The sequence below is a fragment of the Heptranchias perlo genome, chromosome 25 (assembly GCF_035084215.1).
Source record: "Heptranchias perlo isolate sHepPer1 chromosome 25, sHepPer1.hap1, whole genome shotgun sequence".
In the NCBI taxonomy this organism is placed as follows: domain Eukaryota; kingdom Metazoa; phylum Chordata; class Chondrichthyes; order Hexanchiformes; family Hexanchidae; genus Heptranchias; species Heptranchias perlo.
Window position 1 is genome coordinate 41,004,556 of NC_090349.1, and position 13,894 is coordinate 41,018,449.

The window sequence follows — 13,894 nt, forward strand, 5'->3', positions numbered from 1 at the left end:
TCAAGTCCTCACATATGCTCTCACTTTAGATAGCAGGCAGCCAACAATTACACAGAAGAGGCACTGGCTTGAGGTGGAAAGTCAAAGCTTGTGAAGCAGAAACAACACAGTTGAGCTATCCCGACAAGGCTGTACCAAAAGGTGGGCCCGACCGATAGCCGTTGGGTCTGAGCACAGCACTAGATTTGTCCTGAAGATGAACGTAGTTACGGCTCATTGCTTCTTCACACATAGAGTGATCAGCACATGAATCGGACTCCTGGATATCCCTTGGAATTATTTAAGAAACAATTGGATGCAACATTTGGGGTGATTTTAGGACCTTTCTGCATGGATGGACTAAGGTGGCTCGACAGGCCTTTTTCAATGATTAACTATTGATCATACTGCTGACCTTCCAGCCCATAGTACATGTAAGTGGAGAGCCTGAGCTTCAACATCGGGGTGCTATATGGGTCCATCCACTCTTGGAGTAGAGTTAGAAGCTTGTGTGTTACGGACAAATGTGAGGTAACAATGCTGTAAAAAAGGACTACTGGACAATTCTTCCCGCTGCTTGTCCAGCTAGGACCATCCAGTCTGGAATGTCAGCTTGGCTCAGTGGGAGCCCTCTTTCCTCTAAGTCATTAAAGGTTGTGGGTTCTAACCCCACTTGAGGAATTTAGCACATAATCTTAGCTGACATTCACGTACAGGACGGAGGGAGTCCTGCATTGTTGGAGGTGCCGTCTTTTAGAGGAGATCTTAGAATAAAACCCCATTTGCCAGTTTCAGTGGGGGTAATCTTGATTTTGGGCGATGTGTAAAACAAGCAATATTGGATCAGCCGCCCGTTACACATCACTCCTGATTTTCATTCCCATTGAAGTCCGTTGAGTTAAAAATTTGGGCGATATTGCTGCTCCAATATTGCCCAAAGTCAAAATTACCCCCAGTGATTCTAAAAAAAAATCACATGATACAATTTAAAGAGCAGGAGGAGTCCTGGCCAATATTCTTCTCTCAAACATTACTATTCATTTGCTGTTTGTGGAATCTTGCTATGTGTAAATTGGCTGCCGTGTTTGCCTATATAACAGTGACCTCACTTCAGAAAGCAAATTAGTTGTCTTTAAACTGCTTTGAGGTGTCTTGCCGATATGAAAAGTGATATAGAAATGCAAGTTCTTTCTTTCTAGCTGGATAAGATAACAGAGAATAGCAGGCTGCAATAAAAGAAAGAAATAAGAAAGCAGCCATATCTTCTATTCACAGTTGACCTACGTCTGGCTTTTGCAAACCTCCCCTCACTTAGCAAGCGTGACTTAAAGTGGTTTCTGCAGTGTTAGGTGTCCAACATAGAGCCTTAACTGAAGGCTCATGAATCTCACTGCGTTTGTGAACAAAGTGGATTTTAGCATTAATCACTTCTACTTACAACCATAGCAAGTTGCTCAGGTGAGCTCATGTTATGCTCTTCACTTGCGTATAATTTAGTGCTGCAATTAATCCATTTCCCACCAACTCTGTCCGCTGCTCGACTTCCATTAAGCATGTGTCCAGTCCCATCATTGCTTGTGACGAAAGGTCTTCGACCTGAAACGTTAACTCTGTTTCTTTCTCCACAGATGGTGCCTCACTTGCTGAGCTTCTCCCGCGTTTTCTGTTTTACAGCTTCCGCAGTATTTTGCTTTTGATTGCTTGTGCCTTGCTTGGTACTGCAGCCTTGACTTCCCACAGCTGTTTACCGAGCTGATCTCCATCCGCCTCTCACCACGGGCTATGTACGAGACTCAATTCTTGTGAAAATGCTGTCCTCTCTCTTCGAACGGTATTGCTCAGTCAGAGCTGTTAAATGCTACACACATGAAAAAATATTCTTAAACCATTTGGATCCCAATTATTACATTTTTACGGCTAGTTCAAAAAACCAAGTTTCTTTTACATATCAAGTGTTGTACACAGTTTCGGAGTCCCAATCCCTGAAGGGTCATGAGCAATCCTATTGAATTTTACTATCAGTTAGGAACTATTTGAAGGAGAGCAGTGACTTCGTCCAGTGTCCCGGCCAACGTTCGTCCCTCACTGAACACCGGCAAAACCAATTTAACCGGTCAAACAACAACAACAACAACAACAACAACAACAACAACACCACATTTTATATAGCACCTTTAATGCAGTAAAACGCCCCAAGGCGCTTCACAGGAGTGATTATCAAACAAAATTTGACACTGAGCCACATAAGGAGATATTAGGGCAGGTGATCAAAAGCTTGGGTCAAAGACGTAGGTTTTAAGGAGCGTCTTAAAGGAGGAGAGAGAGGTAGAGAGGTTTAGGGAGGGAATTCCAGAGCTTAGGGTTTGACAGCTGAAGGCACGGCCGCCAATGGTGGGATGAAAAAAATCGGGGATGCGCAAGAAGCAAGAATTGGAGGAGCGCAGAGATCTCAGAGGGTTGTAGGACTCAAGGAGGTTACAGAGATAGGGAGGGGCGAGGCCATGGAGGGATTTGAAAACAAGGGTGAGAATTTTAAAATTGAGGCATTCCCGGACCGGGAGCCAATGTAGGTCAATGAGCACAGGGGTGATGGGTGAACGGGACTTGGTGCGAGTTAGGATACGGGCAGCGGAGTTTTGGATGAGCTCAAATTTATGGAAGGTGGAAGATGGGAGGTCGGCCAGGAGAGCATTGGAATAGTCCAGTCCAGAGGGAACAAAGGCATGGATGAGGGTTTCAGCAGCAGATGAGCTGAGGCAGGGGCGGAGACGGGCGATGTTACGGAGGTGGAAGTAGGCGATCTTGGTGATGGAGCGGATATGCGGTCAAATAGGACGCCAAGGTTGTGAACGGTCTGGTTCAGCCTAAGACAGTGGCCAGGGAGAGGGATGGAGTCGGTGGCTAGGGAACGGAGTTTGCGGCGGGGACCAAATTCACCTCAATGCTGCTTGTGGGATTTTGCTGTGTGCAAATTGACGCCCTCGTTCGCCTGCACAACAATAGTGGTTGCAATTCAATAAGAAATTTGTGCGCTGGCGCCTTTGACGGATTCTGGCCATTAAATCGTGTCCATTAATCCAAAATGGGACACAAAAACCTCATTAGTATAGAATTACAGTATGACTTTGTGCGTCTCATCTTCCGAAGTCAAAACAATTCTAAAATAGCAACTTTAGATGGAAATCACTGTCAAACTTTTAGAATATAAAATTAAACCGGCCCCCTCACTTCCCCCGCCCGCCATCAAAAAAAAGAATAAAATCTGACGGCCTTCGAACATCTGCTGGTCAATGTGAAAACTAATCTGTACCAAAAATTAAACACAATGGCCAAGTATTTTGCACACCTTTTGCAGAGTTTTTCATGTGCATCTTTAATACATGAATTACAGTATACTGATATGGTAGCGTAGCGGCGATGTTACTGGACTAGTAATCCATAGAACATGGGTCCAAATCCTACAGTTTGAGAATTTGAATTACAAAATCTGGAAATAAAAAGTGACCATGAAGCTGTCGGATTGTTGTTAAAAGCCCAACCAGTTCACTAATGTCCTTTAGGGAAGGAGACCTGCCGTCCTTACCCGGTCTGGCCTATATGTGATGCCAGTCCCACACCAACATGGTTGACTTTAGTAGCCTAGCAAGCCACTCAGTTGCATCAAACCACTACAAAGAATAACAAAACCTTCTCCACATGGACTGCAGCGGTTCAAGAAGGTGGCACACCACCTTCTCAAGGGCAACGAGGGATGGGCAATAAAAACTGGCCTTGCCAGTGATGCCCACATCCCGAGAATGAATTTTAAAAAATAATGACCTTTTTAATAATCTGACAAAAATGACTTGTCTAGTCAAGGTTTGTTACGCCTCTGATTTAAGTCGTCCAAATTTTGTGGGAGACCCAATCCTTATTTACTCAGTGGCTGTGGTGTGGCTTTACTTTATGTCTAGACAAATATACATCCTTAGAAAGCCTGGTGCACTGAATCTCTCAGATCAGCAGAGAATATGGGACTCCAGAATAAACAGCACTGTACAAACTCTGCACTACAACAGAGTAGCCTTTTAAACTGGAGCCATCTGGAAGTCCCAGGCCCCTCCCCCCCTCCCTTATATAATCCTTGCGATTCACGATATCATCTGGTGTCTGCAAACCTCCCAAAGTCAACTTCCATAGTTCTGGTTCTCGTAGAGGTTCTGTGTATTCTTTGAATACAAGCCTCCTTCTGAAAGCACACAATGGGAGTTTAATTAAAAGACATTCGAACTAACAGCAGCAGAATACAACCCTGATGCAGCTGTTTCAGACCTGGCTTTAATGGTTCTGGTTCATTTCAGATAGGATCAGGGGGTCACGGGATAAAGACTAATGGGTAGCTGGTAGTGATTACAAGGCAATAACCTCATTAGTATAATCCACAACAAGGATGAATATGTAGCTTCTGTCTACTTCAAGATATCTATTATGGTTTTTTTTAAATGGTACTAACAGTTCTCCTATGGTGTTGCTCACAATGAGTCAAAGGTTACACGGTTCCAAGGGGGGAATGGGATGACCAAGGGAAAGAGTCCATAAGGTCGCTGAAGGGATTTGGAAAGAAGTTTGCAAGAAAAGTCCTGAGAAAGAGTGAAGAGTTTTTTGATTGGTTCCTGGGAAATAAAGAAAGTGTTTTCCTTACCAACTGGAGGTAAATGAATAAATGTTTGTTCCCCTCACATATCACATTTGTATAAATTAATAAATCTGTTCATGTAACATGGGAGATAAGGGCAGCCTAAGATCACATAATTCTCTTGCCCGGTTGAGTGATGCAGGGAGTGCCACTGTTCAATTGCTAATCACATTTAGTAAGAATACAAGATGGCACCAGGGGTCTCAGACACCTAAACCCGGGACAGAAAACCAGATCAGAGTGTGAACCTGTTAGTGAGTGACTGGGGAGGTGAAAAAATGAATTTGCATTTATATAGGGCCTTTCATGACTTCCGAATGCCTCAAAGTGCTTTATAACCAATGAAGTACTTTTTGAAGTGTAGTCACTGTTGTAATGTAGGAAAAGTGGCGACCAATTTGCACACAGCAAGATCCCACAAACAGCAATGAGATAAATGACCAGATAATCTGTTTTAGTGAAATTGGTTGAGGGATTAATATTGGCCAGGACACCAGGGAGAAATTTCCCCTGCGAATAGTGCCATGGGATCTTTTATATCCACCTAAGAGGATCTCATTTTAATGACTCATCCAAAAAGACGGCATTCCCTCAGTACTGCACTGAAGTGTCAGCCTGGATTATATGCTCAAGTCTCTGGAGTGGGACTTGAACCCACAACCTTCTGACTCTAGAGGTGAGAGTGCTGCCCAATGAGCCACAGCTGACATTTTGGTGGGAAGAGTATGTCACTGGAACAGTAAATAAACATACAAAGTTCAAAAGTTCATGCTTTACATTGTTTTAATGTTATACTAAAAATGTTCATAGCTACCTTCATAGTCCTAATAATGGCTTCCTGGCTTTGTGCTGTCAGTACTTTCCATCACTGAGGGGAGAGGGGGAAAGGTGGGGAAGGTTTTTACAAACAGCAGGTCCTAACATAATCTATGAATGGCCAGTCTTGCAATTAATCTTTTAAAAGGCCCTGTTGTATTATGTGCTCCCCAGCTCCAAAATCTTTATTGGACTCAGAAGGGGAGCGACCTTAAACTGCATTCTGGGAGTTCTGGTGCACAAAATACTTTCATCATCAACAACAACAACAGCGTGCACTGAGTGACACTGGTTTACTCTGGGAGTTGGAATGCACAGATTGCCTTTAGATTATGGCACTGGTGCATTATGGGTGCAGCAAATTTTGAAAAAAAAAGAAGGCGGACCTTCCAGAACAGCAATAGTGGCACTTAAATAAGAGTAGATTTAGAGGTGCGGATTAGAGTTACTGGGTGGGCAATGGAGCAAGAGGGTCTACAATTCCATCTAGTAGCAGAACAGCTACTACATCATTACATGCACCTGTTTACATAAGGAGATAGGCTCGAGGGGCTGAAGGGTCTACTCCTGTTCCTATGTTCCTGAGGCGTAACCAGTGATTTATAAGGGTTCTTTTTTTTATTCGTTCATGGGATGTGGGCGTCGCTGGTGAGGCCGGCATTTATTGCCTATCCCTAATTGCCCTTGAGAAGGTGGTGGTGAGCCGCCTTCTTGAACCGCTGCAATCCGTGTGGTGAGGGTTCTCCCACAGCGCTGTTAGGAAGGGAGTTCCAGAATTTTGACCCAGCAACGATGAAGGAACGGCGATATATTTCCAAGTCGGGATGATGTGTGAATTGGAGGGGAACGTGCAGGTGGTGTTGTTCCCATGTACCTGCTGCTGTTATCCTTCTAGGTTGTAAACAATTTTACAACACCAAGTTATAGTCCAGCAATTTTATTTTAAATTCACAAGCTTTCGGAGGCTACCTCCTTCCTCAGGTGAACGATTCCACATCGTTCACCTGAGGAAGGAGGTAGCCTCCGAAAGCTTGTGAATTTAAAATAAAATTGCTGGACTATAACTTGGTGTTGTAAAATTGTTTACAATTGTCAACCCCAGTCCATCACCGGCATCTCCACATCCTTCTAGATGGTAGAGGTCGCGGGTTTGGGAGGTGCTGTCGAAGAAGCCTTGGCGAGTTGCTGCAGTGCATCCTGTGGATGGTGCACACTGCAGCCACAGTGCACCGGTGGTGAAGGGAGTGAATGTTTAGGGTGGTGGATGGGGTGCCAATCAAGCGGGCTGCTTTGTCCTGGATGGTGTCGAGCTTCTTGAGTGTTGTTGGAGCTGCACTCATCCAGGCAAGTGGAGAGTATTCCATCACACTCTTGACTTGTGCCTTGTAGATGGTGGAATGGCTTTGGGGAGTCAGGAGGTGAGTCACTCGCCGCAGAATACCCAGCCTCTGACCTGCTTTTGTAGCCACAGTATTTATATGGCTGGTCCAATTAAGTTTCTGGTCAATGGTGACCCCCAGGATGTTGATGGTGGGGGATTCGGCGATGGTAATGCCGTTGAATGTCAAGGGGAGGTGGTTAGACTCTCTCTTGTTGGAGATGGTCATTGCCTGGCACTTGTCTGGCACAAATGTTACTTGCCACTTATCAGCCCAAGCCTGGATGTTGTCCAGGTCTTGCTGCATGTGGGCTTGGACTGCTTCGTTATCTGAGGGGTTGCTAATGGAACTGAACACTGTGCAATCATCAGCGAACATCCCCATTTCTGACCTTATGATGGAGGGAAGGTCATTGATGAAGCAGCTGAAGATGGTTGGGCCTAGGACACTGCCCTGAGGAACTCCTGCAGCAATGCCCTGGGGCTGAGATAATTGGCCTCCAACAACCACTACCATCTTCCTTTGTGCTAGGTATGACTCCGGCCACTGAAGAGTTTTCCCCCTGATTCCCATTGACTTCAATTTTACTAGGGCTCCTTGGTGCCACACTCGGTCAAATGCTGCCTTGATGTCAAGGGCAGTCACTCTCACCTCACCTCTGGAATTCAGCTCTTTTGTCCATGTTTGGACCAAGGCTGTAATGAGGTCTGGAGCCGAGTGGTCCTGGCAGAACCCAAACTGAGCATCGGTGAGCAGGTTATTCGTGAGTAAGTGCCGCTTGATAGCACTGTCAACGACACCTTCCATCACTTTGCTGATGATTGAGAGTAGACTGATGGGGCGGTAATTGTACAGATTGGATTTGTCCTGCTTTTTGTGGACAGGACATACCCGTGCAATTTTCCACATTGTCGGGTAGATGCCAGTGTTGTAGCTGTACTGGAACAGCTTGGCTAGAGGCGCAGCTAGTTCTGGAGCACAAGTCTTCAGCACTACAGCCAGGATGTTGTCAGGGCCCATAACCTTTACTGTATCCAGTGCACTCAGCCGTTTCTTGATATCATTTGGGGTGAATCGAATTGGCTGAAGACTGGCTTCTGTGATGGTGGGGATATCGGGAGGAGGCCGAGATGGATCATCCACTCGGCACTTCTGGCTGAAGATGGTTGCAAAGGCTTCAGCCTTGACTTTTGCACTCATGTGCTGGAATCCGCCATCATTGAGAATGGGGATGTTTGCAGAGCCTCCTCCTCCTCCCGTTAGTTGTTTAATTGTCCACCATCATTCATCATTGAATGTGGCAGGACTGCAGAGCTTTGATCTGATTCGTTGGTTGTGGAATCGCTTAGCTCTGTCTATAGCATGTTGCTTCCGCTGTTTAGCATGCATGTAGTCCTGAGTTGTAGCTTCACCAGGTTGTCACCTCATTTTTAGGTACGCCTGGTGCTGCTCCTGGCATGCTCTTCTACACTCCTCATTGAACCAGTGTTGATCCCCTGGCTTGTTGGTAACTTCATTGCTTTTGTACTCTATGCCTCTATTTATAAAGCCAAGGATCCCATATACTTTTTTAACAACCTTATCAACTTGTCCTGCCACCTTCAAAGATTTGTGCAAGTGAACCCCCAGATCTCTGTATTCCTGCACCGTCTTTATTTAAAATTGTACCATTTAGTTTAAATTGCCTCTCCTCATTCTTCCTTCCAAAGTGCATCACTTCACACTTCTCGTCATTAAATTTTATCTGCCATGACTCTGCCCATTTCACCAGTCTGTCGATGTCCTCCTGAAGTCTGCTACTATCCTCCTCACTGTTTACTACATTTCCAAGCTTTGTGTCATCTGCAAACTTTGAAATGATGCCCTCTATACCCAAGTCCAGGTATATATCAAAATGAGCAATGGTCCCAATTCTGACCCCTGGGGGACACCACTGTATACTTCCCTCCAGTCTGAAAAACAACCATTCACCACTACTCTCTGCTTTATGTCCCTTAGCCAATTTCGTATCCACGCTGCCACTGTCCCTTTAATCCCATGGGCTTTGATTTTGCCAACAAGGTTATTTTGTGGCCCATTAATGTGGCTCGGCCTTTAAAACCAGCTGGGCCTCCCGCTGCCACTCCCTGACTAGCCAGTCGCTTGCTAGGCCGCTTCCTCCACCCCCACCCTGGGAGTTAAAATTCCAAGTTGGATATTGGCTCCTTGGCCAATTGAAGTAGGAGGACTGGTTTTTGCACAACACCAGAAATGTGCGTGGTTCATTTATGTGAAAGAAACTTTTTTAAAAATCACTGTTTTCTCTGTTAATTGAATACAGCCACATTATGAAGCCATATCCCACGTGTACATCCTCAGGATACAGACTTGCATCAGTGCTTGCTTCAACTTTTATGTTATTAAGTACATTTGGGAAAGGAAATTCATCAAAATCCTCCTGCAGAACCACAATGTTGTGAGGATTTCCCATACACGACTGACACATGTTTTCAGTTTTGCTTTGAGACAAAACAAATTGTTACCGTTGATCATCGCCTGAGTATTAAAATGATATAGAAAGGGGATTGACTTGTACGATGAGTTATAACTTTGCATTGTCACCAAGGTTGAAGCCCAGACCATCTACGTGATATCAGAATCTTCTCTCAGATGTCAATGAAAAGTCCTGTGGTAAGTAAAATTAACTTGAGTAGCCTCGGTGCATTCCCTAATGTTTCCAAATCTCCAGCAGGAACTTGTTGCTGCACACAGCACTGCTTGTTTTTGGTCTCAATGTCTTTAAACCGTTATGAGATATAAACCGGCATGATTTGGAAAACAGCGACTTGAAACTGGTAAAGTGGAAGCTTTGTGAAGTTTGTCAAGGCAGCGTAAGGGAGCTTGATATAGCATTTAATCTGTGCTGCACCTGGCTGGAGAGTATTTCATGTTTCCAATGCATGCTCTTGGCTCAGAGGCCTTCTTGTCAGAAATGCATATAAGGAAATCGTGCCTCGTAGTCCATGGTTATCTGCCCTTTAATGGATGTAAAATCATGGGATGAAAATTCTCCTGGTAGGTGAGGCTTTGCACTGGGAGTGCAGGATCATAAAATGTAGCCTTGCTGTCACATATTGCCCCAGTACAACTGAACTCCATTCGCTGCGGTGTATAAACTAAGGCCAAGAAAGATTCTACACGCAGCCATATTTGAGATAGGTGTTAGTCGATCTTTACAGACAGGTGACAGATCCTGGTCTGAGTAATTGATTTATATCCGATAGTAAGGCCTAGATTTTTCAATCCCTGTTAGTTTAACATAGGTAGAGTTTCTGCTGGTGTTACAATAATGCTGATCGGATAATCCGGCTTTGATCTTAACCTGGGTTGTCTATCAGACAGCCTGAGTCATAAACTGTAACTACCTCAGACGCCTTATTTTAATAAGCTAATAAATCAATGACCCTTTGAGACACTTCCTTTTCATTCTGAGAATTTGCAAAGTAGTATAATCCAATAGCAACAACAATACACAAACATCTACAATCGCCTCGTATTGTGGCACATGAAGATCTATCACAGAAAAGGACTGCACCGTGTGCCAAAAATGTTCCACTCCAACTTATGCTCCTCCCGAATAACACTTCAGCAAAAACAACAATGCCAGATAATGATAAAGAGCCCATGCATCTTTGTGACAGATAGAGTCTTGCATCACTGTATTTGTATTATTGTCCTCAGTTACCTAGCAGTACTTATGTAAACACTAGTTTCTTGGAAAAGATTTTCAGGTGTAGTTTTATTGGTTGGCAGATCTGTTTTGATTTATTTCTTCTTTGACACCTTATTTGATGAAACGGTTTGGCAAGATTCCAGTTACATTGGACTTGTTTCTGGTATTTGATATTGAAAGTCCCGTCTCAGCTCTGACTCAAGAATGCTATCCCTACCACTTTAGTCTTAGCTCCTCCATCAAAACCACTGTCTGCCTCCTTTACCCCTTCCCACTTCACCCCCTGACCACTCAACTATATCTTCTCAGCCCTGTATTCATGGACATCACCAACTGCTTCCTTTTACTGAAACATTATTTCCCACCATGTTCAAAACTTCCATCATCACCTCTTTCCTGAAAAAGCCCATCCTCAATCCCTCTATTCTCTCAAATTACCACTCCACTTTGAACTTCCTGTTCATCTACAAGATCCTTGAATGCATTATCACCTTCCAACTCTGTGCCCACTTCTTCAATCAAACCCTATTTGAGTCCCGTCAACCAGACTTTCATCCAGTCCACAACATGGAAGTCACCAGCAACATCTTGGGCAATGGAGGCCACTGGTACCTTATTCCACCACCCCCACCCCATCCCCCCGTCCTTCTCAACCTCTCCACAGCCTTTGATATGATAGCCCATTATATCCTCCACCACCACCTCTGCCACTGTCCTGGCCCCAACTGCTCATGGTTCCACTCCTACCATCCCAAGTCCACAAAATGGTTTCTCCTCATGTGCCCACAGGGTCAACTTCGGCATGCCCAAAAGTGCCACCTTTGGTCCCTTCCTGTTCCTTATATAGATGCTCCCCCTCAGTGTCCTTACCTATAACCATAAGGTCAGTTTCCATATTATGCTGCTGACGCTCAGCTTTCCCTCTTCACCACCCCCCCCACCTCGGCTCCACAAGTATTGTTGTCAAACCGCCCGTCTAACATCAAGTTATGGACAAAGCAGAACTGAGGTCACTCTGTTTGCTCCTTCGAAGCTCTAATTCCTCTAGCTCCTGTGTAACTCCTCGCTTAGGACACATAAGATGGTGCGTGACCTCGGTGTTCTGCTCAACACGTAGCTGGGTTTCAAATCTCAAATCCACTTCATCAGCAACATTATCTATTTTCTTTTCTGGAATATCATCCATGTCTGTCCCTATCTCTACCATCCCCACCATGACCAAAACATCATCTATGCCTTTGCCATCTCCAAGCTCAATTTCTTTTAGAACTCCCTGCGAGCTGTCTCCAGACCTCCATCTAAACAAATTACAACTCTTCCAGAATTCTTGTCACTTGCATCCTATCCCATATCTACTTCTTTGACCAAAGATAGACCTATTGGTCACCTGTTCTAATATCTCCTTATGTGGCTCGGTGTCAAATTTTGTTTGATAGCACTGCTGTGAAGCGCCTTGGGACATTTTACTATGTTATAGGTGCTAGATAAATGCAAGTTGTTGTTGTTTGTTGTTGCTATGTCATGTTCACCTATCACCCCAGACCTCACTTCCCCCCCACCCAACCAATGCATTGATTTCAAGATTCTCAATTCTCATCATTCATGCCTCTCCAAGGCCTTGCTCCACCCTACTTGTCCAAGATCCTACAGTCCTGCAACGCTGTCCACCCCACACTCTCCTACAGTCCTGCTGTCCACCCCATACTCTCTTACCTTCTGAGGGTGAACTATTGTACATCTCCCTCCACCCATCAATGGCAGCAGAATCTTCAGCCATTACAGTCCCACGTGCTGAAATTCTCTCCCTAAGCCCCACTACCTTGCAACCTTCTTTCACACATTCAAAAGTCTCCTCATAACCTACCCTTTTGACCTTACTTTTAGGCACCCTCTTGACCTTCGACCAGTTTCTGCTCCATCCATCTGGAAAGAATCTTGCGACATTTTCTTGTGTTAAAGGCAGTGTATGAAGTGTGAGTTGTTGTGATATTCAAGATGGAGTCATTTGACTACATTGGCCATTGGCTGTGGCCAAAATTTCTACCCAGTCCAAAAATAAACTGAGTACTCGCGCGCCCCCCCCGCCATGGCCACAAAATCGAGTCTTGGCCCAAACTGAAACACCAAGCTGCTTAGCATGTAACATGCCAGCCGTGGTAACACTCTCGTCCCTGAGTCAGAAGGTTGTGGGTTCAAGTACCACTCCAGAGATTTGAGCACAAAACCTAGGCTGACACTCCCAGTGAAGTACTGAGGGAGTGGTGCACTGATGGATCGTGCCGTCTTTCGGATGAGACATTAAATCTGTCTGCCCTCTCAGGTGAATGTAAAAGATCCCATGGCAATATTTCGAAGAAGAGCAGTGGGGTTCTCCCCGGTGGCCTGGCCAATATTTATCCCTCAACCAACAGCACGACGAACAGATTATCTGGTCATTGCTGTTTGTGGGATCTTGCTGTGCGCAAATTGGCTGCTACGTTTCCCTACATTTCAACAGCGACTATACTTCAAAAAAAAACTTCATTGGCTGTAAAGCGTTTTGGGACGTCCTGAGGTCATGAAAAGGCACGATATAAATGCAAGTTCTTTCTTCTTTATGAATGTCAGTGCTCAGCTGGTAAAGGAATTGAGATCCAGAGAGTGAGATGCATTATCATCAATGTGCACCACCTACGGCCAATATGAAGGGGAGAATATAGATTTCAAAGATTGAGACTGTAGGTCCAGGACTCCTCTTTGGTGATGAGAAGTGGGGATAGAACTGAACAAACCATGGTAATAAATCATCACTGGTTTGACAATGGATGGAAATATTTACGCACTTTTCACAAAAACGTGGTGGCGTAGGATGTGGTACTTTGGTTCTATATTTAATAGATCATCAACACTCGGCCGCTTTACATTGACAGGAAACGTTCATCAACAAAGCTATTCAGTACTGGCATACATCTCAAGGGCATTTAACTACAAATCAAAATAAATGATTCTATCCTTGTATGAATCGCTGTTGAGGCTACAATATAGGGTTGATGTTCTGAGGCTCTGCACTAGGGTTGCCAACCCTCCAGGATTGGCTTGGAGTCTCCAGGAATTGTAAATTGCTCTCCAGGACACTGCTGCGGGCAAACACCTGGGAGAAGAATCACAGGGCATGAAAAGAAATTGTGGTTTTTTTTCATATTCTTTGAACACTTCTGTTTATTAGTTATAAAAATAATGGAGATGTGGGGAAAAGAAGTATCATCCAAGTGGGTAATGAAGAGTCTATTCGCTTTCCGATTGGCCGTGAGAAGGCGATGCGCCATGAGGATGGACGTGTTGGGCGACCAATGA

At 44.7% G+C, this 13,894-nt stretch overlaps 1 long non-coding RNA gene across 2 annotated transcripts in view; it reads left to right on the plus strand.

Annotated features, from left to right (window-relative positions):
• The window catches only part of LOC137342409 (uncharacterized), a 152,070-nt gene that overhangs the window by 22,275 nt on the left and 115,901 nt on the right, over nucleotides 1–13,894 (plus strand). The window contains exon 2 of one of the 2 annotated variants that reach the window (XR_010967250.1): nucleotides 9,455–9,519. The exons of the other annotated variant lie outside the window; for it this stretch is intronic. This is a non-coding gene — a long non-coding RNA (uncharacterized lncRNA). The remainder of the gene's footprint in view (nucleotides 1–9,454; nucleotides 9,520–13,894) is intronic. 2 annotated transcript variants of the gene reach the window in all.